The sequence below is a fragment of the Pleurodeles waltl genome, chromosome 12, assembly GCF_031143425.1.
Source record: "Pleurodeles waltl isolate 20211129_DDA chromosome 12, aPleWal1.hap1.20221129, whole genome shotgun sequence".
Lineage (NCBI taxonomy): Eukaryota > Metazoa > Chordata > Amphibia > Caudata > Salamandridae > Pleurodeles > Pleurodeles waltl.
In genome coordinates this window covers 620,274,866-620,297,351 of record NC_090451.1, presented here as the reverse complement: position 1 = coordinate 620,297,351, position 22,486 = coordinate 620,274,866, and positions in this window count along the sequence as shown.

Sequence of the window (22,486 nt, the reverse complement as noted above, 5' to 3'; positions counted from 1 at the left end):
CGAATAATTTTAGTGTCACATGTATACACATCGATTAATAGCCAGATATTTATAATGACCAATAATCCACCTTCAGAACTGACTTTCGTGGTATATCTGGGAAAATCAAAGCACAGCGTAGAGAATTTTCATGATCCCATTGGGTGAAATGTGATGATGTTCTCCTTAGTTTTCTTTTCCTGCCCTGTTCCTCTTCTCTTCTTGCGATGTGGACACTTCTCTGATTGGAGCAGACGTCTCCAGTGAGTAGCTCATGAGCTACCAGCAGCTCTCAAGCTCCCTGTGAGTAGCTTTCCTGTGTGCAGCCCTACTATTACAAAAAAAATATATATCGATGTTTGAGGGATTTATTATTCACATTAATATCTTGGTGACAGGGTTATGCAGAAAAAAATAAAAAATAAATAAAATATATATATATATATATATATATATATATATATATATATATATATATATAAGTTTGAGAGATTTATTATTCACATTAATATCTTGGTGCCAGGCTTATGCAAAAAAAACACACATATATATATATTTATTTGTTTGAGATTTATTATTCACATTAATATCTTGGTGCCAGGGTGTTGCAGCTACGGCTATTATGTATCACCTATTTGGAGGCAGTCAAGCTTTCCTAATGCACTGTTGCGATCACTACTTCATCACTAATATTAGCAGCTCAGGAGGATTTTCATTGAACATAAGTAGCTCTTGTTACAGAAAAGCTTGGGACCTCTGGACTAGAGAGTGTCCTCTTACTTTGCTGAGTAAGAAACACGATGAGCGGGGAAAGGCAGGAGATGAAGAGAGAGGTTAAAAGAACAGTACAGCAAGAGGGTGAAAGGAGAGGAAGACGGCTGGTGGAGAGATAAGGGAGGTATGGAGTGACCTAAGGTGAAGCGAGAAAGGTGGCATAGCCAGAAACAACAGTATAGAGGCGAGGAAAGACAAATCAGTAGGTAGAAAAACAGGTGTAATTGTTTGGGGAGGCAGGGCCAGAGAGAGGTGGTGGTGGACCAGTAGACAGATGCGGTGGTGAGAGAAGTTTATAGAAAGCAGTGAGGTAGCGAGAGCTGGGTATAGAAAGGCATGTCATGTTACTAGACCAGTAATGCAGAGCGAGAGGTATCGAGAAAGCAGTGAATGGTAGAAAGACCAATGAGTTGTAGTGGGAAAAAAGGTGAGGTACAGAGGCCGGGAAGAGGCAGAGCATGGGTACTCCCAAATATTTTCCCAGTGGGAAACAAGTTTGGTCTGTGATGTACCTGAGGGCCGCATTGATGCCAGCGGAATGGTGGTTGTGAGAGGGGGTTGGGGGGATTGGTGGTTAGGTATGGGTAGAAGTGAAGGATGTACATCTTGTGGTTGAATTAAGCAATATGAAACCAGAAAACCTGGGATTAATCTCGTCTTCCCCACTTTTCCAAATTGCGTGATCCTAGGCAATTGCTTAATTTCACTTTCTCTCTTTTTTCTTCATTATCACATATGAGGACAGCGAAATTTCAGGGTCTGCACTGTACACATCTGCTCCTGTGTTTGATTTAATAAACTATAATGTTGTTCATTTATCCCCCAGGCCGTTCAAAAAGTGCACATAACATCTGACTTGCCTCTTTAATTAATTATTGGCGTATTTGTCAGGGTAGGGGTAAGAATTAAGGTTTCTATATTCTGTTTGAAAACTATCAATTTTAAATCAATACTTCTCATTGCACTGAAATAATAAATGATAGTAAGGTGAAAAGGTTCCGCAATGGAACTCATTACACTTTTTGAATTTTGAAGCAACTGATATATTTTTACACTTTTTCTGCAAGATGTCTTAAAAAATGAATGTGTTTCTAAAGTGAAGTTCAGGACTCCCTAGTGACTTCCTTTCCTTAACACCAGTTGACCTTGAAATAAAGGATTGCCTCTCTAGTTAACATATTTTTATTGTTAGAGCATTCGTCCCCCGGGCCGTACTTTGAGTACCCATGAGGTAGAGCGGTGAGAATGGTACAGAGGGACAGAGGAGAGTTTTGTTAACATATGCTTTTCAGAATAAGTAAGCCAAACCTACAGCATTTCTTGTAACTCCTAATAATAAACAGACCAGATCCACTGCATCTGACATAACTTTCCCAGTGAATCAATCGGGTCTATTGCCTTGACCATCAGCTTGTTACCCTAACCCACCCAGGACTAGGCATACACTTTCCAACAAGGCAAGGCGTCTATTACAAGCACTATCTTATGGAGGAAGCACACACCTTCTACCCAACCAAAAGCAGGTAGAGGAGATCAGTATGCGGACAAAGCATAAGCCCCTCCCTCAGTGCTGCTTCATAAACCTCTTCTTCTGGTCATCACATAAGGTGATGCAACCACTGCACTGTTCAGCCAGACCTAAAAGTCAGAGAAAGGGATAGAGGTGGGGAGAATGAAGGCAGGTAGAGAGGTGAGGCAGAGGGAACAGAGGTAGAAAGAGAGGAAGCGGAGGAGAGCAGAATTCCTGAACCAATGGTGAAGTAAACGGAGACGCTTTGGAGGGTGTGAGCGACTGGCAGTATACAAAGAGCTAAGGTAGGGTGAACATTGTGAGGTGGGGAGAGGGGAGAGGTAGAGAGAAGGCTGATAGAGACGTTATGTAAAGAGAGAGCTAAGACTGAGAGTGAGGTGAAGCAGATGGAGGGGAGATACAGGGCGCTCAATCGAAAAAAGTGTAGTGAGGCACAGAGAGAAGGTTGACGCAGAGAGAGTGGAGGTAGAGGGAGGTAATAAAGAGGCAGCAATGTTGCGAGAGGCCCAGAGACTGAAACAGAGGTAGGTGGAGCACAGAAAAGTGTACTGAGAGAGAAAGTTGAGATAGACATAGGTGAGATAGAAAGCTGAGACAGAGAAGATGTACCCAGAAGTACTGAGATAGGCCAGGAGGCAAATAGATAAATAGAAAAGGTTGAGATGGAAGAAGGGAGGCAAAGGAAGGCAAGAAACATGAGCCAGAAAGTGTGTTCCTTAAATCAAATGGCCATCAACTGCCTCAGAGGGCGAAGTTTGAGGTTGGCAGCTGTTCTTTGAAGGATGCATGCCTAACAGTCAAATTTAAAAAAACTATTGTTTTTTCTGCACACCACTATTACAATTACAACAGTACTTAAGAGCATTTGCTCATCCCGAACAAACACTCACTAAAGTTGAGTTTTAATTGAGTCCGACCAGCCCAGCACCCATTAAGCCTCACCAGCGAATCCATCTACAAATAAGCTCTAAATCAGTACTCAACTGCACTACACAACATCTTGATCTTTGCAGTTAAAAGATCACAAAGAACCATAGTGTAGAAAATGAGGTTACGTTGGGGGTTTAAAAAAGTCCTCAAGTCAAGTACCCTGAGAATATCAGTGGGATTTACAATGCCTGTAGAGGTAGGAGCCTACACCAGGGACTGGATACTTAGTGTCAGTGCTTAATTTGTCAATTAAAACGTGCCAGTGCTCTAAACCCTTCTATTAAACATGCGGCTGCTGCAATGAAATGTGGGACCACGGAATACTGAGGCAGCGTAATCCTGAAGCCATCTCAGGCCGCTTCAATCCATTTAAAGCCACTCCCTGCCCCTTCAGCTCACTCTTGCAGCTTTCTGCATTCTCCCATTGTAACGCTTTTTAGTTTTTCTCTTCCTCCGTCTTTCCCATATGTGTCTTTTTCTCACAGCAAATGCTTGAGGCAGAAGAATAAGCCCCGGCCCTCTAAAATAAGTGCCGGTGCTCAGCACCGGAAACAGCAAGCACAAATTAAGCACTGCTTGCTGTCCTATGACAATGATCACTTACTGTCCTAGAAGAGGGCAGGAAGAGGTGCAGTATTACGACAGACTGGCCACAAAGTTCTACGAGTGGAGGTAATTTCCTCCACAATTTATTCATTTAGGATTTAGTTATAATTCAGACACCTGTTTTCTGTGATATGTCTAACACATGTGTTACCACTGGTGTAATGTGGAAATAAAGGAACTTGGCAGAGATGTACAACTTGCTGGGATCAAATGCGTACAGAGTACTCATTTAACACTTTTGTTGGAGTAACTCATTCACTTTCCATAAATAATACAGAAAAGCACTTTGGGGCATCGCATGGGGTATCTAAGCTCTATGGAAATATCTATACAATACAATACTTGGGCCTTATAAGTGGTAGGAAAACGCTATATAAAAACCAACAGAATATAATATAATCCTTGCTGATTTTGAATGAGCCTGCATCAAATACAGTATTAGGAGGTGAGGTATTTCTGTGTTCACACTGAATGGCCCCACATTACTCATGCCATGCATGCTCTTAGTGAAATTCATTGAAAATCCTTTTGCAGTCTAATTGTTCCATTAGGCCTGGGAGACTCTCTAGCCCACACACTCAAAGTTTCCATCTACACCAGTAGGAACACTTTTGACCTATTTCGCCCTAATTATCCTGATGCATTCTTTTATGTTGCAGAAAAGGGAGAGACATTTCAATCTGTGAATCAAAGAAAAAAATGTGCTGTCTTGAAAGAGAGAAAGAGAGTTCAAGATGACACTGTTCACTCACTCTGAAAGGTCCAATAATGTCTTGTTCCATGATAAGTGCAGCCGCTGTTTATCGGAGACAGGCGCCCCACACGTGTTATGCTTCAGGCGCTGTGGAGGGTCCCCAGTGCACACGCCTAATAATGTGACTGCAGATGCATATGCTGTGCACAGTACAATTTATGTAATTTTTAAATTTATGTAACTTTTGAATTGTTTGAGTTAGAAACATTTTTTGGGGTTAAAATCTGCAAATTTTTTATTGAGGGAGATTATGCCTCTTTCACCTTTCCATAGGAAGTCAGATATCAAAGATTCTATGTTTTTGAAGAAGTTGGTTCAGGGTTAGAGAAGTAGCATGGGGGGTCATGAAATCAATTTGGGATGCGATCATCATTTTGATACATTCTCCTCGTCCCTACCAGGTCATCAATTTAGGCCTCCACATAGAGAGCAGTTCTTTGACTTTTTGGAGGAGCCTAACTTCAGCTTGTTTTCTTGTGTTTTCCAGATTGTTTTTGAATTGTATCCTTCGGTATTTTATTTGGGACAAATTACAGCATAGTTTCATATTATTTAATAAAGAGGGTACAGATAAGTTAAGTGGGAAAGGTTGCATTTGTCAAGGTTTAAAGAGTATCTTGATACTTGTGCATATAATTTAATTTCGTCCAGTATTGCCGCAATATCAATCTCTGCTGCTTGTGAAGATATAAGTATGTCCTCTGCGTTCGCAGCGGATTTGCATGTGTTGTTCTCACAGTGTATTCCTTTTTGGGTTGGACCTGACTCCTGTGAGGAGGGTTTCAATGGGTATCAGAAAAAGTAAAGGGGATAGTGGGCAACCTTGTCTTGTCCCTTCTGAAAGGTGTATTTTGTCTGAGAAATAAACGTTAACTCGAATGCAGGCAGAGGGTTGTGTGTAAAGGGCAAAGACCAAGCTGATAAAATTCTCACCTAGATTTAGTTTGGACATCATTGAGTGTAAGAAGGGCCAGGAGACTTTATCAAAGGCCCTCTCTGCATCTAAGGCCATGGTAATAGTAGGGCATGATAGTATTTTTGCCCTTTTTTGCAGTACAGTATAACATTGTCAGATGCTAGTCTGTCCTTGACAGATTAAGTTTGTGTTTGGTATATGAGCAGGGGCAGGACTTTGTCCAGTCTAGCGCTTAAGGTTTTGCGTAAATTTTACAGTTGAAATTAATCAGGGAGAAGGGTCTGTACTTTTTGACTTCTAGAGGGTTTTTCCATCTTTATGGATATCTGCAATCATGACTTCTGAGGCCATGTCTATGTAGGCTTATAGGTTCTCCTGGAAGTTTCACAGGCTTGACAGAGTTGATTCTCCTTTTAATTTCTGTGGTGTGGTGGAGATGGGTTTATTGAGTATTATGTTACTGGAGTCATTGAGGGTTGGTAGTTGTAGTTTGTCAAGGTATCTTTGACAATTACTAGGTGAGGATGTTGATTCTGGGTTGTATAATTCTTTGTAGTACTTATTAAAGGACTTGACATTTTTTATTGGATCAAGGACTGTATCTCCTGATTTAGTCTTAATTGCAGTAATGAGAGTATTGTTGTTTTAAAATTTTAAGTTGTTTGCTAGATTTCTACCTGCTTTATTAGATTCTTTAAATGTTTTAATCCTATTATTTTGGAGACAAGCGTGTGTCAGGGTGCTGATTATTTAACTGTATTTATATTTCACGGATTTCAGTTGGGATAGGATCTCAGGATTTCTTAATTCAATAACTCGAAGAATTTAATAACTTGAAGGCTGCCTAAATATCTCCAACTTCCACAAAAGCCAACTGGCCTTTTCAATTAGACAAGCTGCATGTTGGTCTCAACCCTATGCTGACGATAAACCCCTATGGCTACACATCGAATAATATCTCACAAAACCATTCTCTCTATTGTCAGTACTAACAATGAAAATCCGTAACACACATCGCCCCAATATCTTTATCAAGGACACCATCTCAGCCCTCAAAACCCTTAACAAAAAACTCTCCAGCAAAATCCAGTAATTGGAATACACCTCTCTGTAAAGCAACACAAAAAACAAAATAGAAGCAAAGTCCCCCATCTGGGTGAATTGAGCAATCAACAGCATCCTATATATCAAGGACCTTGGTTCCTCTGATAAGCCCAAAATATTTACAGAATACAGGCCACCCATAACCTAAACAACATTAACTTCTACAACTTCCTAGAGCTTAAGGTATCCCGAAATAAATGTAATAAACCACGTAAATCAGACCTCATCAACCTCCTTACAAAGCTTTCCAGCCTACCACAGGCAGCAGCCAAAAGGTACAAGACCTTAAATATCAGCAATGCTAATAGTAGGTCAACAACAGAGATCCAAAACAAATGAATAAGTCCCTATACAACAACCTGTCCCAGGGCTGTAACTGAAGACTCCTGGAGGAAGGTCAGGAACTTCTCCAAAAGGAATAAGATACCTCCCATCCTCTCCCACTGCAAAGTTTGGACTCTACGTTAGGCCCACTGGAGAGCTGAAAAACGTTTTAAGATTTTAAGATGGGCCTCCTAGATTCAGGCGAATGCTGGAACTGCCACGAAGCACCAGGCTCTCTCAATCAGATGCTATTTCACTGTAAGAAGTAGAGAACATTCTGGGAATCCAAAACATAACAAAATAAATCTCCGACATGGAGATATCTCTCTACTTCCACGCAGTGACTTTAAGCCTACGGCCCCAAGCACCTGCTCAGAAAGTGAACCCCCAAGACAAGAATCTTTTAGACCATCTATTAATGATAGTAATCAAAAATATTCTGTGTGAGTGGAAATCATTTCTAAATCTATCCCCCCAAACATGGTGGGCGTAGGTTTGTTTTGTAATAAGTGCAGACAGCTCACTACCCAACAATCACTGTAACACCCACGACACACACAAACTATGTAATGAACTTGATTTATATATTTAAAAAGTAAACCTACCATAAACAAACATCCTAGCCACCACCTTAACACCTCCTTCCTTCAAATGAGCATTAACAAGTAAGATTGCAATAAGCGATATAATACAAGGAGGGGTGAGGAAGGTCTCGACACACGCACATTTTAAGCTTGCACACTATAATGTGATTCATCTAACTTATCTCACACTGCAGCAACTGTGGATACACCCCACAAAAAGGGCAGAATGCCTGTGATGCGGATACACGCCGACAGACTTCATCCATATGATATGAACCTGTCCACCCATTAGAGACTACTCTTAAAGCAATCTCGGGCCTCTTCAATCCATATAAAGCCACTCCCTGCCCTTCAGCTCACTCTTGCAGCTTTCTACTTTCTCTTATTGTGACACTTTTTCGTTTTTCCCCTTCCTCCGTCTGTCCCATATGTGTCTTTTGCTTGCAGCAAATGCTTGAGGCAGAAGAATAAGCCCCGGCCCTCAAAAATAAGTGCTGGTGCTCAGCACTGGAAACAACAAGCACAAATTAAGCACTGCCCTGGGCAAGAGACAATAGTCATTAAGTGAGTAATTGGCTATGGGATATGACAGAATGGGCCGGGCAGAGGAGGTCCACATGAAAACAGTCAGACGTGAGGATAAACTTTACAGTTAATATGTTTACATATATTTCCACAAGGTTCGCCATGAATGTCACAATGTTTTTTTCCTTTCAACGAATAATGAGTGTGACTGTAATATTACTTCACATTCTCTAATGTATTGCTAACTGCAATCTAGACGTCAACAAAATAAACATACAAAAACATTGCCCACATGCCACACCAAACCAATTATTGCCACCTCTCGTTCACGTTGCTGAGCACAACTCATTCCGCACGTCCATTGCCTCCTTCCCCCACACCAATCTTTTTCTTTTTTCTATAATCTATTACATTCTAATTACAATCAACAATGCTTTGTCCAAGATCTTACATACTTATGTCACACCTTTGAGACTGATTAAAATGCCTACTTTTTCTTGCATAAGATTTAAGCCAGAGGTTTTCAATCTGTGGGGCGCTACCCCCAGGCGGGCGTGGAATCATGGGAAGGGGGTTGCACATTCCCTAGCCTTACTGTCAGCACAAAAAGGATTTATGGAAAACTGTTCTCCTACTTTCTGTAAAACAACCGACAGGGTGCGATTAATTCCAATATTGTAAATGCTTCTGCTGAAGTGTCATTCAGGGAGTGTCCTGCGTATGAAACCAAAGCCTGGCAGAAAGATAAACAACTTCCTGCCCGGGTGCCTGCTGACTGAAAGAAATTGAAATGTGCACTAAGAATTAGTCTGCAAATATAAAGGGTGTTTGGGAGACAGGACTAGATTTAATTGATCAAATCTTCGTGATAACAAAAATGTATTGAGTGGCATTGCAGTTAACAACTGAGCTGTGATGTAAGTGCTTTTAATTGTAATTGCATTTACATAGAGCTTACTACCATGCGTAGGTGTTGAAGGGGCAGGTATGTAAGAAAAATTGCATTACAGAGTCTGGGAATTATTAAAATCTATATTTTGGAAGCACTAATTTATTGTAAAACTTTGAATGCATTTTGTAGCTGTAGCTTTCATACTGTGTGTAATGCACGTTTAAAATAATAACTTGCATATTCACAGTGCTTTCTGTCACAGGTTGTGACCTCGTAGCACTAAAAATACACAAGTCACTATGTTCCACTGCAGCAACTAAGATTTAATTGTGTGGCTCTCTGGTTACACACAGGCCTTTGCAGTGTATTAACTAATAAAGGTTTCATAACGTACTATTGAGCATTTCCCAATAAGCAACTTTTTAAATGTAATTTCCTTTTAGGCTGTGTGTTATTTTATATGTGGCTACCTGATAGTGAGAGACCTAAAAAACGTACAGAATAATTTGTTTTTGGCCACACCTTTGACCCCGCCCCCACACTCACTGATATCACCCCTATCGCATGCAGCATCTCAGTTCCCATACTTTGTTATAATGCACTCTGACAGCTGGTTGACCTGGCTGCCCATTCCTGTGCGGATGGTGGGAGGTTGACAAGCATTGGAGCACTGCACTGCACACAGCACTGACACCTCAGTGAGTACACTTGACTCATCACAATATAACTGGCATTGGTCGAGCTGGCTGCAGCACTCTGACCACAGCTGAGACTCACTCAGCCAGGACAGCAAGCAGCAGTTATGTTTCTTTTTCGCACTGCTGCCTGTGCCTCCAGTTTGGTGTTTGCCTCATTGACAATGTGCAACCACTGACTTAATTTTGGGCTAAGTTGAACCCTGTATATGTGTTTTTGGAATGTGAAGAGCACTTCAAGTCGTGCAGACTTGCACTGTCCTACAGTACTGTGCTAGCTGCTGCCACAGCTGCTTTCCCGCCCAGGCAGTGCCTGGCTCAGCATCTGGCTGCACCCCTGCACCTAGGCCAACTCTCACTCCCGGGCAACAGCAGAAAAAGAAAACAGTGTGTCGCAGGTGCAGACATTAATTAAGTCCTATATTGCATGGGGGCATAGGAAGTTATACCACTGGGTCGGGAAGCACTATCACATGGTTCTTCGTGCTCAGACTCTCATGGCCCTCCAGCCTCCCCCCCAAACATGACTGAAGCCAACAACAGCAGCAAACTAACATAACTAGGAGTAAGCTACAAAACATTGGTTTGCTAAACACTGACTAATATTATTTCTCTACTGTAAAAATGATTTGCTGAGGGAATTGGAGGCATTTACTGTTGTCGATGACAAGGAGTACCAGGTTCAATAATTTTTTGTCACAAGGGGGTCCTTACGCCTAAAATTTTTTGACAGGGAGGTCTCTGCATCAAAAAGATTGAAGACCTTTGATTTAAGCATTATATACATTCTGAATGTTTTTATATCCTTGAAAAGTCACAACAAATTATTATGTTCCAGATGATGGATTATGTGGCAAATCCATGCTTATGCATAACTTGCCATAGACTCTCATAATTCCAGTGGCACTTACACCTATTGCTTCCTCATACCAGTGATGTAACAAGGGTGCCTGTTATAAACATGGAAAATGGAGACACGCCATCGACTGGTTGAATAGTAAAATGAAGTCATAACTTGGTTGCAGTGGGGCCCAAACACCCGCCGCTAATGTCACTGCACCTTTTGCATTATTGTTAGTAGGCCCCTGCCTTGTAGGTCGCTCACATACTCCGCGCCCCGTTATAAGCCAAGCTGCTTCTGTCCACTGATAATACCAGAAGGTAAGTCTCCGTACAGCAGGCGAGGTCAGCTCGCACTGTAAAATGAAAAATCCGTTTCTCACGTCAACCTTTTACCAGAAACCATTCTCCCGAAAAATTTCGGTTGTTTTTCACAAATTAAATGTTCCTACTTACTGTAGACAGGAGGGCAAAAGCTGCAGAAAATACGTAAAACCTTGGTCGCCTGGTGTGGACAAATAAGTCGGCAATTTCTATAAATGCAGATGTTTTGTTCCAGAAATAAATCAGTAATAGCAGGCAGGAAATTGCTAGGATGCGGCTCACACAACAATGATAAACCACGGGTCTTTGATACGCTCGTGCTGACAGCGTGTTGCACAACGTGACTGAGCTGAGAGGCCTGCTGCCATCTAGTGGTGGGAGGAGAGGCTGCAGTGCAGAGCTACTGCTGAGTTCAGCGTCACATCTGAACAGCTTCCTCCCTGGCCTCGATAATGTGCTTCGACCGAACGATGTCCTTTAACCAAATGTCAGGCTAAATCCTGCTGTTCCTGCTGGTTGCAATCATAAAATATCCTGCTCAGACTGTAGACGGCTAGCACTGAAAACGTGAAATAAAAAATGGGCTGACACGTTAAGCTGCTGCAAATGTTAGCGGTGGAATAGCTTCTGATGGGTGTTTGGAGAGTGACACCCACCAAACAAATGTATTCTTAGCTGACTAGTTGAGCCTGGGGCCCCAGGATCGGGTCTGCTTTGTCTGTATTGTTTTACTTCTCATTTTACTAAGAGTTTTTTTTATTTTTGTATTTGTTTTGTAGTGGGAACTCATAAATGTATATATCAGGGGCAGTTCCTCCGCTAGGACGGAGGAGCATTGCAACCCCCCCACCCCACCCAGCAGCAGCAGCTGCAAACCCTTTAATACAAAACGATAATCAACTATGTTTATTATCGTTTTGTATTAAAAGGGGCGGGGTCATGGACTGTGATGAGCACTGAGGGGAGTGCACTGTGCAGTCCCCTCGGAGTGCATGTGTGTTTGGCCGGTCGCCCTGGGCCGGCCAAACACACATGCGCAGTGTGCTCTCTCCAGCCTGGCACCGTGTTGCCGGGCTGGAGAAAAAAGCATGCATAGGGTCCCAGTCTGGCTGGGCGCTCCTAGCCAATCCTAACGCTGCTCTAAGCAGCGTCAGGATTGGCCACAGGGCAGGCTGGAAGCCTGTGCCTGCTGCAGTCCACTTGAGGACGGAGAAGCGGAGCAGCACGGCGCGAAATTAAGGTACTTTTTTTCCTTTTTATTATTTTCTTTTATCTCGCTCCCCACCACTTTTACCTCCTACAAGCCGCCACTGAGGTACATATATATAGTGAACTGGTTTACCCAAAAAGTGGTAAATCTGATCTGCTCCCATAGAAGTATTTGTTAAATGCCTAAAGATGTATTCATTTTTTTAAATTCACAAACATTGACAGTAGTAGGCTCGAAAAGCTAGCCATGCCATTCTTAGGTTTCCAGGCACACGGTTGGTAATCAAACACCCAAAAGTGATGGGATGAATGCTTGGAGATCGTCTAACCACTGGCAATCGCTGGGGACAGTATTCAACCCAGGGGCGGCACCTCTGCTATGGCAGAGGAGTGTCACTCGCCCGCCGGCAGCAACTGCAGCAAAACCTTTACAAGAAAAGAATAATAAACTATGTTTATTATTCTTTTCTTGTAAAAGGGGCAGGGCCACAGGCTGTGATGAGCGCGGAGGGGGAGTGCACAGCACTCCCTCTCAGTGCTCATGTATTTTTAACTTGCCGTCGACGGGCCGGACAAACATAGATGCACACTAGGGCTGCATTGCTGGGTTGGAGACAGCAGGCAGAGACTTTCAGTCTGCCTCGGACTGCCCTGGCTGGGCGCACAGTCCAATCCTAATGCTGATTTAATGTTGCCAGCAGCATGGAAGCAGCATTAGGATTGGATGCAGGGCAGGCAGGGAGCCTGTGCTTGCAGTGGAAGAGAGGAGCGGCGCAGATCAGAGCGGCGAGTAAGGAAAGTATTTTTTTAAAAATATTATATTTTTTTTGCTACCCTACGCCGCCACACACTGTGCTACCCCTTTTTCCTCCCGCAAGCTGCCACTGTTCCAACCCATCATTTTCTTCCCACTGCACTACTCTAGACAGAGGCCCACCAAAAATAAATTGGTACTGACACTGTTCCTTATAGGAATAGTCCATCCCGAAACTTGATCATCTCACCTGTCCACCCTCAGGGTACTGTTTTTTATCTGGGAAATTTGAGATCCCCATCCAGGGGCGTAGCTTCAGAGGGGGTGTTTGAGGTGTTACACCTCCCTAATAAATGTATTCTCTGATGAGCAGTTGAGTACAGACACCTTCAATTTGCTTGAGATAATTTTCGTTGCAGTCACCCGGCGGGCTGGACTTTACATGATAGCTGCATATTATTTTAAAGTTTTACTCCATCTGTGGGGATGACAAGAGAGTTGTACAGGTTCATCCAACACAATGTGTCAATGCCCACAATATAGAAAAAAAGAAACACTATAAGTTACGTAGTGTCTTTATCTTTAAAACACTGATGCTGCATTGAATTAAGAAGTATTCTTCATGCAGTTTGTGTGTTTCAAGTATCTCTTATGCAAGTATTTTACCTGCTGTGTGCCAGAGGCCTTTTTTCCAGGTCAATCAGCCCAACTTCTTCATCCCAGACACAATTACACACACGGAGACGCAGTCTGACACACACACAATATCTCAAACACAGCGCCATGCCAGTAGACTGCCCCAGACTGTATCATGACCCAGGTGTGTGTGTGTGGGAGTGTGTGTGTGTGTGCATGTCCGTGCGTGCGTGAATGCGGGTGTGTGTTGCGTGTTGTATGTGTGTGCATGTATGGATGTGTGAGTGCGTGTATGTTGTGATTTGTGAATGCGTGTGTGTTTGTATTTATGTAAGTGTGTGTGGATGTGTGTGTGAATGGATGTCTGCATGCGTGGTTAAATGTGGGAATGAATGTGTGAATGCGTGTGTGAATGAATGTGCATGAGTGAAGAGGGATCTGGATGGGGGTGGGGGGAAACCAGGGGAGGGGGAGGGGGAATGGGAAGGGAAGACCCCTATCAGTGGCAGGGAAGTGATTCCCTCTCACTGATAGTGCCTACCGTTATGGTTTTCGTGCCGGTAAGGAAAAAACGAACACCATGGCGGTAGGCAAGGTCATAATCCCGCAGGCGGCCTAATGATGGCCGCCGGGCTGGAGACTGAAGTCTCCAGCCCGGCGGTTGTTACATCGTGGCAGTTGGTGTGGTACATTGGCAGTTTGGCTTGAGCCAAACCGCCAATGTCATATTATGGAGAAAAATACCACCAGCCTGTTGGCAGTACTTTTCACCATTTTACTGCCATCCGCCGGGGTCATAATGACCCCCATGTTCTTTAAAGGGAGGACATTTTGAAGTGGCTTTCCTTTACAGACAAATTAATTCCCTTCAGACTTGTTGTGAGATGAGAAACTCCTGAGGATATTCGGAACAGGAATTGATGGAAATACACCCATGCTCCTACAGTCAGTGTTAAGAGGTGGGGATATGTCATGCGTTCATGGGTGAAATTAACTCCCCACAAACCTCCAGGAAAACATCCATGAAACAACCAAAGGGAACAAAAGAAAGAAAGTCCGGCAGTAGCAAGAGTGAGGCAAAAAGTATATAACAACAGGCAAAGGAGTGAAAAGAAAAGGGTAGGGGATTACTGTTATGACAGAGAAGCTGACTGCATTCCTAAAATGTTTTCAGGATTATCAATGGGATAAAGGGAAACCTTTTGTCAACTACTTTACTGTGAAAGTAGTCTGTATGTCAGACAGTCGACTCTACATATCCAGCAGAAAATGAACAATGACTGCTTACTGGGAAAAAACAACCAATGCACCTTTAACAAACAGTCACAAGAGATCACTCAAGGAATGAAGAAAATGTAGATGGCCAAGATTCCCTAATACAGAAACCACAGGATAATAGTCAAAGACCACAAGTTCCTGGTGGGATAGATAGGGCAGGAGAAGAAAAGATGGTAAGGTGAAAAACATAGGACATTGAGCATCAGTGCAAGCTGCAGGAGGAGGACAGGACACCAGGAGCAGCAAAGGGACAGCGGAAGGTATGTCATAGCAGCAAAAGCACCTAAACATATTCTGAGCAGGTGGAAATTATCAGGGCATAGGCGAAACTGAAAGAAAATTGCTGAATAAAAATGTTACTCTGAAAGGCATGTCTCTGGGAGTAAAACCTAGCTGAGCGTGTGTCAGATGATCCTCCCCCCTCCCTCTCTGGGTCTTGGTAAACATAAGGGAGGTAGAATAACACCTGAATGCAGTAGCAGCAATGTAAATTCTGACTTGTAAATAAACTAGACGATCCATATTCCTCCAAGACTAATTTCCAGAAATCCTAAGAACTCATGACAGTTAACCGTCAGACAGACAGGGAGGGGAGGGGTGTGCAGGAAGAAGACTCGCTTTCAGTTGTACTATAGAGGACCACAATTTTGTAGAGCCAAAATATTGTGCCAAAAACAATGAGGACCAAAATATTGAGAGGGTAAGTGCATACAGGTAAATTCAGATTTGCTATTCTAAACACCACATCAAGGTACTTTGAAGACATATAAATCATCAAGGAACATATATGTGAAGTTATGTATAAAACACCTATGCTCACCTATATAAACTTAACTGCACAATCTTTTGGTCCTTGGTAATCTTACCATGACTTTTTGGCCTTATGTTATTTTGTAGTTGATATTTTAGTCTATCAAACTGCTTGCAATGAAGTTATGCCTCTGAAAGGGCCTCTGGACTGACAAGAGAGCCTTTGTTGAAATGATCAATGGAACAATTGAGAAGAGTATATGGGTTGGAGAAGGATGACATTCCTAGGAAGTGCCTTTGATCAGCCCACAGAACAGTGTACGTATATTGTCAGAATGTGTCTCCTGCTATCAGCCGTTGGCTTAGTTACCAATGGCACCGACATATGGAGATATCAATTTCCATTCAGTATCTGGGGTGTTAGGCATTGAGAGTGATGGAATGTTGCCTGTTTGCTTTCATGTCCACTTCCGGTAGCGAAAAACAGAGGCGAAGAAGTAAAAAAGAAGTCCTACAAGGTGCCCCCACCTTCCGTCCAGAGGGCCGCTGTCAAATGCCTCTGCACACCAAGGTGTGCCCCATGGTGCCAGGACCTCTGCACCCGAGGTTGCCAGTCTGATACCCAGTCAAGAGATCTACACATGCTTTGTCTGAGATACACACTCGTCTGAATATCCACCTGCTCCATAGCTCCCAGAAAGACTAATTCTGGTTTCACTTTAAGTCCAAGTGAAACCATAGCTCGTCTAACTGACATCCACAAGGTGATCACACCGTGGGAGTCAGTGTTACATTTTTTCTTGTGTTGTCTCTTTTCATGTGACTAGACATTGAAATGGAGGGACTCCCTGTGGAGCGCCTCAGGAGAGGGCGTATGTTCCTGAACAGCAGGGCTGATGAAAGTAGCGAGGCTGCCCCAAGTGGCGTCAATGTTTTTTCTGCCTGGTATGCATGGCAGTCAAGGGGTGTAGGGTTGGTTTCAACCTCTATGCATTGTAACTGACTACCGATGTACCCCTTTGTTTTAGGAAAATCTGTAGAGGAAAGCTTGTGTACCCCTGAGTCTACCATCACCTCCCGCACTCCACATAGTCTCACCGGTGATGGTTTGCCCAGTTCCCTGGCTAGAGCCCGGTGATGGTTCACCTCTGTCTTTGAAGTGGCAGGTTAGGCCAGTGTTCATGTGTGCCACAGAGGATGCTTTGGAAATCTAAAGTGAACACTTTTCTTTTATATCACTTCTTTCCTATGAACCCAGGAAGGCTCTTCCGCATATACTGCAAAAATTAACCTGGGACTGCCTAGTGATCACATCAACATTGGTGAACCTTGATACCTTGAGGAGGCTCTTCCAACAATGAAAATTATCTATTCGGTACTTCACATGATCCTGATTCCCATAGTATGACAGCATCAGGCCACTACATGATAAAATCCACTAGAATGCACTATCGCCCTTATTTATTACTCCGTGTGTAACACTGTATTAAAATATATGGTCAATCACCTTCATCAGCACAGAGGATCTTTGAGAAGCCTCAGTGTGCATCATGTCTGACACCGTAATCTGGTGCCCTCACTGCCAAAAGAGGAGAGCGACAGCCTAGCATGCACCAAATATGTCTAGAACTGCTTCGCAATGGAACAATAGTTTTGTAAATAATATTTAAGCTACAATACTGTAGTATTATTAACATTCTGACAAGCAATCGCACACACAGAAAGCACATACATTCGTGCTTGCTTGTGTATGAGTGTATGTTTTACCTCTGTGTGTTCTCGGTGCATATTTATTAAATATGGATGAAAAATGTACATAGTCTATTGTGGCTCTTCATAAACTCTTTTGTGAGGGACCTGTTGCTGATGATCCATCACTCTCTAACCTGAAGTCTAACTTCTCCTACATGCTCTTCTACTTGTGGTCTACCCACCTCCTGTGCTGCCCTATTTATAAGTAAAGGTCAGCATGAATGTCAGATCAACTGGCAGTAGTTAACTAATATGTCTGTAAACAACATTTAGGATGCTATATTTTGTGAGTTGATATTTACACAATATTCTAGTACCACACGGTGTGTGCATGTACGCATGATGTCTTGGGCCAGTTTGTGCCTGGGCATCTGTTACTTTTGTACATATTCTATGTGCCTATTAATCTTCCTGAATCATTTATGGTTTCTGCATGAAAATGTGTGTCTGGATCCCCAATTTAGACAGACCTATTCTAATGATGACTCATATTTTTAAAAAATACAGGGATTATAATAATTTTTATATAGCATGTCTACCTTTTCTAAGCACTGTAAGTAACAGTTGTAATTAGTACTGAATTTAATGGCACTCAGGTTACTGAATTGCAGAAGACTATGAGGCCCTCATTACGACCCTGGCTGGCAGGGGAGAAGTGGCGGTAATTCCGCCAACAGGCCGGCAGGAAAAATAATGGAATTATGACCATGGCGGTTACCGCCATGGTCATCCGCCACTTCTCCACTCCGACCGCCAGGGCGGTGATGACCGCTTGGCTGGAGACTTCGGTCTCCAGCCCAGCAGCTGTCACCAAACCGCCGGCAGTATCAGGACCCTGCATACCGCCATGGATTTCGGGTGGTTTGGAACCGCCACGAAATCCATGGCGGTAGGCACTATCAGTGCCAGGGTATTCCTTCCCTGTCACTGATAGGGGTATCCCCCCCCCACCCACCCTGAGTCCTCCCCCCATAACCCGACCCCCCTATCACACCCCAAAGGTGGCAGGACCCCCCTCCCCACCCACAGCATCAACATACACACACCCCTCCCCACCCCACTCCCAACATACACCCCCCCTACACACACACATACACTACAACAACACATACCCGCACACATACAGACATGCAAACCGACCGACCCGCACACATTTTCCAGACACACAACACGCATGCATACACACACTCACACCCCCTCTACACACTCACATGCACACACCCATGCATGCACACAACACCCCCCCACCTCCCTCCCCTAACGGATGATCACCTTACCTTGTCTGGTGATCCTCCGGGAGGGACAGGATCCAGGGGGGCTGCTCCGCTGCCAGCTCTCTGTCACCAGAACATCGCCACACCGAATCCTGGGTTGGGATCCGGTGGGCGGTGTTCTGATGACGGGGCGGTGAAAGTGGAGCAGCCTCCTCTTCCCCGCCGACACCCAGTATGGCTGCTGGCGGCTCTCCGTCCGAAAAAGGATGGAGGGCTGCCAGCAGTCATGATTCGCTGCGCGGAAAAGCGCCTGCACTGGCAGTCTTCAGCACAGCGGTACCTCAGCGGTCTTGGAAAAAGACCAATGAGGTTGTAATGAGGGCCTGAATCTTTATTACCAGGATTTGGACCTGTGACCTAAAGATCACGTATATTTCAGTGGGGTATGCTTATCTTACTGAGCAAGCATTGAGGAAGCCCCAATCGCCCTGGCATTTTAGCAGGCCAGTACTACTGTAAGTACCAATAGTCAGTTCCCTACATGAGCACAGACACCAAATACGATCTGCCAAACTCCCTGGAAAAGTGTTGGAATAATTCTGGATGGATCTCAAACAGGATAAACATCTTCAAATTCCTTCCCGGAGAGGATAAACCCCAGTGAAATTTACTCCCAGTCAGCATGTCGCCATACAACATACACATCCACACCGGAAAAATATTAATTCTGGCACTATTAGCAATTACACGTTTAGGGTGTTGTTTAGGGTGTAGATCAGAAACTGCAAAATCACTCTAGACTTTTGGGGAATTTACTTATGAGGACGGCATAGGGTGTGAGATCTAATGGTCCCCAATAATCCACTAGGCTACAGTCCCTCACCAGCAAAACAAATCGGCACTGTCACATGCTAGGCAGTGCAGGCCAATGAGTTGACTCTGAAGAAACAGCCCTAACATTCTTCCAGTAATTCGAGCAGGGAAGTGGGCAGAGGCACACACACACATATGCACAGTCACTGACTCACACCCACATATTCACACACATACACACCAATGCACAGCACACCCTCACAAACACATGGACATTCGTACATACAACTCTACATGCATGCATCAGACATTAAAACCGGGCAACAGAGGTGGTCTTAGAGGGAAGCCTTGGTGGTTCCTGATGATTGGGACTGCCACTTCTTATTGGCTGATCTTGTTATTGGCCAGGCAACGAGAGAAGGCAGTTGTCCCTTACTCATCATAGAGTAAGGTGGGGTCAGTGAGACTGCAGATCCCAAGCCACTCTATTATGGTGGTCACTGATGGACACCTGGACCTGGGCACTTTAGGGATTAAAATGGAAGCACACAGGTTCGAGGCTATCAGTGACACTCCCCCTTGCCATGAGGGGGAGGTCCACCAGGCTCTTTTCTGGGCTGAGGAGGTCAAGCACACAGGGCTGTGACATCTTCAGCCCAGCTCCGGCAGACAGGCACCTGTGCATTTAGAGCATTTAAAGGTCATCTTGACAGAAGAGTGTCAAGATGACCTTTGCTCAGCCTGACAAACATTCTTTACGTTGGGAAAAGGGTGGGCGCAGAGTCTGTCCGTCATTAAGGACTGGCTGCCTCTGCATTCTTCCCTAGTGAAACCTACTACAAATGGGCTGTCAAATTCTTACTTGAGGATATTTCCAAGCAGGATAAGCAAGTACCTATAGAGGACATAGCTAGTGGTTGGAGTTGCACACTGGTCACAGGTCTGTCCTAACACTCCTCAGTGTATCATGGTAAATGCTATTCAATGCAGTCCATAGCTTCTATTTTTTCTTGTAGTCACTTGAGTGTTGAAGCACAACCAGTGTTGTCAATCCTTGACATCAGCCTTTCATTCTTTTAAACTCTTCAGGTGGGCAAAGGCCCTTGGGAAAATGACCTACCAGCTGCTTAAAGTCTGGATCAGCACATTGGGAAGAGAATCATCTACTATTTGCACACCATAGGTGCAGCAGGTGCAGTGGCATAGGCATAAAGCCGACTGGCTGGTCCCAAACCCGAGGAGACCCTTGCTAAGCTTTTGGTTGCAGGCAAACTTTGGGCACCCCCATACACCCACCTGGGGAACTACACACATTCTGAGCATTGCAACTGCTAGGCCCCAGTTGCGCAATCCCTACTGTCCCTACACAAAGTGCGTCATGGGCCCTAGTTCAAGGAAGGAAATGGGCCACCCGGCCGCAGTTTAAACTGTGAAATAAAGTAATAATCAGGGTTCAGTGCCCCTCCTAGGCCTCTGGGCCCCGGTGCCACTGCACCTGCTGCACCAATGGAAGCTGCATGCCAGAATCCAGCCTCACTAGGCCGCCAGCAGCACTGCCACCTGCGGTGACCCTCCCGGGAAGGAGGTGCGAGCCATGGATTGAACCGAGCACTAGAGCGCGTGGTTTGAGAGACACCTGATGTACAACAGTTTGGCAGGCTGCCTGCATGTCTGTGGGGGAAGTTGATTTGGATCCGGGAAGGTTACCCAAGGTGCTTTTGGGAAATGATAATGGCAGCGAAAAGCCACTTTTTGCTGTCAGACTAAACCCTGAGGTAAAAGACGGAGCACCATTAGCTCAGGGTTTGTCTAGTTAAAGACCACGATTAGGGTTATAATACATACAAGTCATTTTCGGTCAGACTTGGGCAATTGTTTTGTCAGTTATAATTGATCTAATTTTTGCAACAAAGAAGTGACCTGAAATGCTTCAGGCCTGTCTGGCTGGCAGCGTTTGGCGGGCAACAAATAAGGAGAATGGGAAATAATTAGCAATATTCTGTGGCTTATGGGCGGAAAGCTGGTAAGTGCTGTTGTCCTGCACTGCCCTACAAACAGCTCTGGCTTATTGAGTCCTCCAAAGGAGACTGCAAGCCCTGTCATATCAGGCCACAGATGTCAGAATATCCTTACAAGAATCTCAGCTGAGCCAGGACAAGAGACAAGGGCAAGGAGGGGTTACCTCACTGCGAGGTGCCACTGACTCTGCCCCACCCCACAGGCAGCAAGAGCTGCTCTCAGACACTGCAGGCCCAGCCTCACTTTTGCCTGCTTTTCTCCACCCTCCCACTAGGGGCATAGCTTCTGGGGGAAATAGGGGGGGGAGTAGTGTTTGGGGTGTTATCTTCCCATTAAACATGTTTTCTGATAAATAGTTGGGTACAGGTGCTCTGAGTCGTGTATGGTGAGATGTCTGTCGGATTTCACCAGAAATGTTTACATGCGCACAGACAAAACCGCGCACACTCTCTCCCTCTCTGTATTGGAAGTCCTGAAAAATGTTGGTTAATTTGCAAATTACTGTGTTTCTCTCTCTTAGCACACCTACAAATCTGCATTCCTGTCCCTTGTCATTGTCTCCAAGGCCACTCTTGTGCACCCTGCTTGTCCTATATTGTATTTTAACATTACATGCCAACATGGATGTTGGAAAATATGAAGCTATTACACCCCCCCCAGTCCTACTGACCAAGCTACGCCCATGCCTCCCACTAGAGGGCATGGTATGAGCAACCAAGCAAGTCTACATAAACTCTCCTTAGAGAACAGTGGTTCCCTTTGTTGATGGGAGGGTCGTGGCAGGTGTATATTTTTTCTTTACTAACCCTCCCTCGCCCAACCTCACATCTTAGATGTGAAATTTTCAAGCTCTAATATTTAACTAAATGAAGAAGCATTCATGTGTGAAGGGAGAGATGCAGAAGAAAATGAAAAGGAAAAGCCATGAAATATGGAAAGGGAAAAGGGTCAATAAATAATTTTGTACGGTAACATTCTGAGCAGGTCAGGCTCCCTTTGTCCATGGATATTTGCATGCCCTGAATTTACATCTTATAGGCTTCCAAAGAAGAAAGATGGCACAAATTATAGACCATGGCTACAAATAGAGCATTTAGGGAGCTATATAACAGTGAGAGCAGATGGTCTGTGTTCATCAGTGCCAACTTTATTTCTGGCAGGAAGGCTTTAACACCAGTGGTGGCTGGCACTGAACGGTGGTGTCGGGTTGGAACAGGGCGCGTAGGGATGGGTGAGGGGTGCTTAAAAAAATTAAATAAAAAAAACAAATACACCTTTGAGAG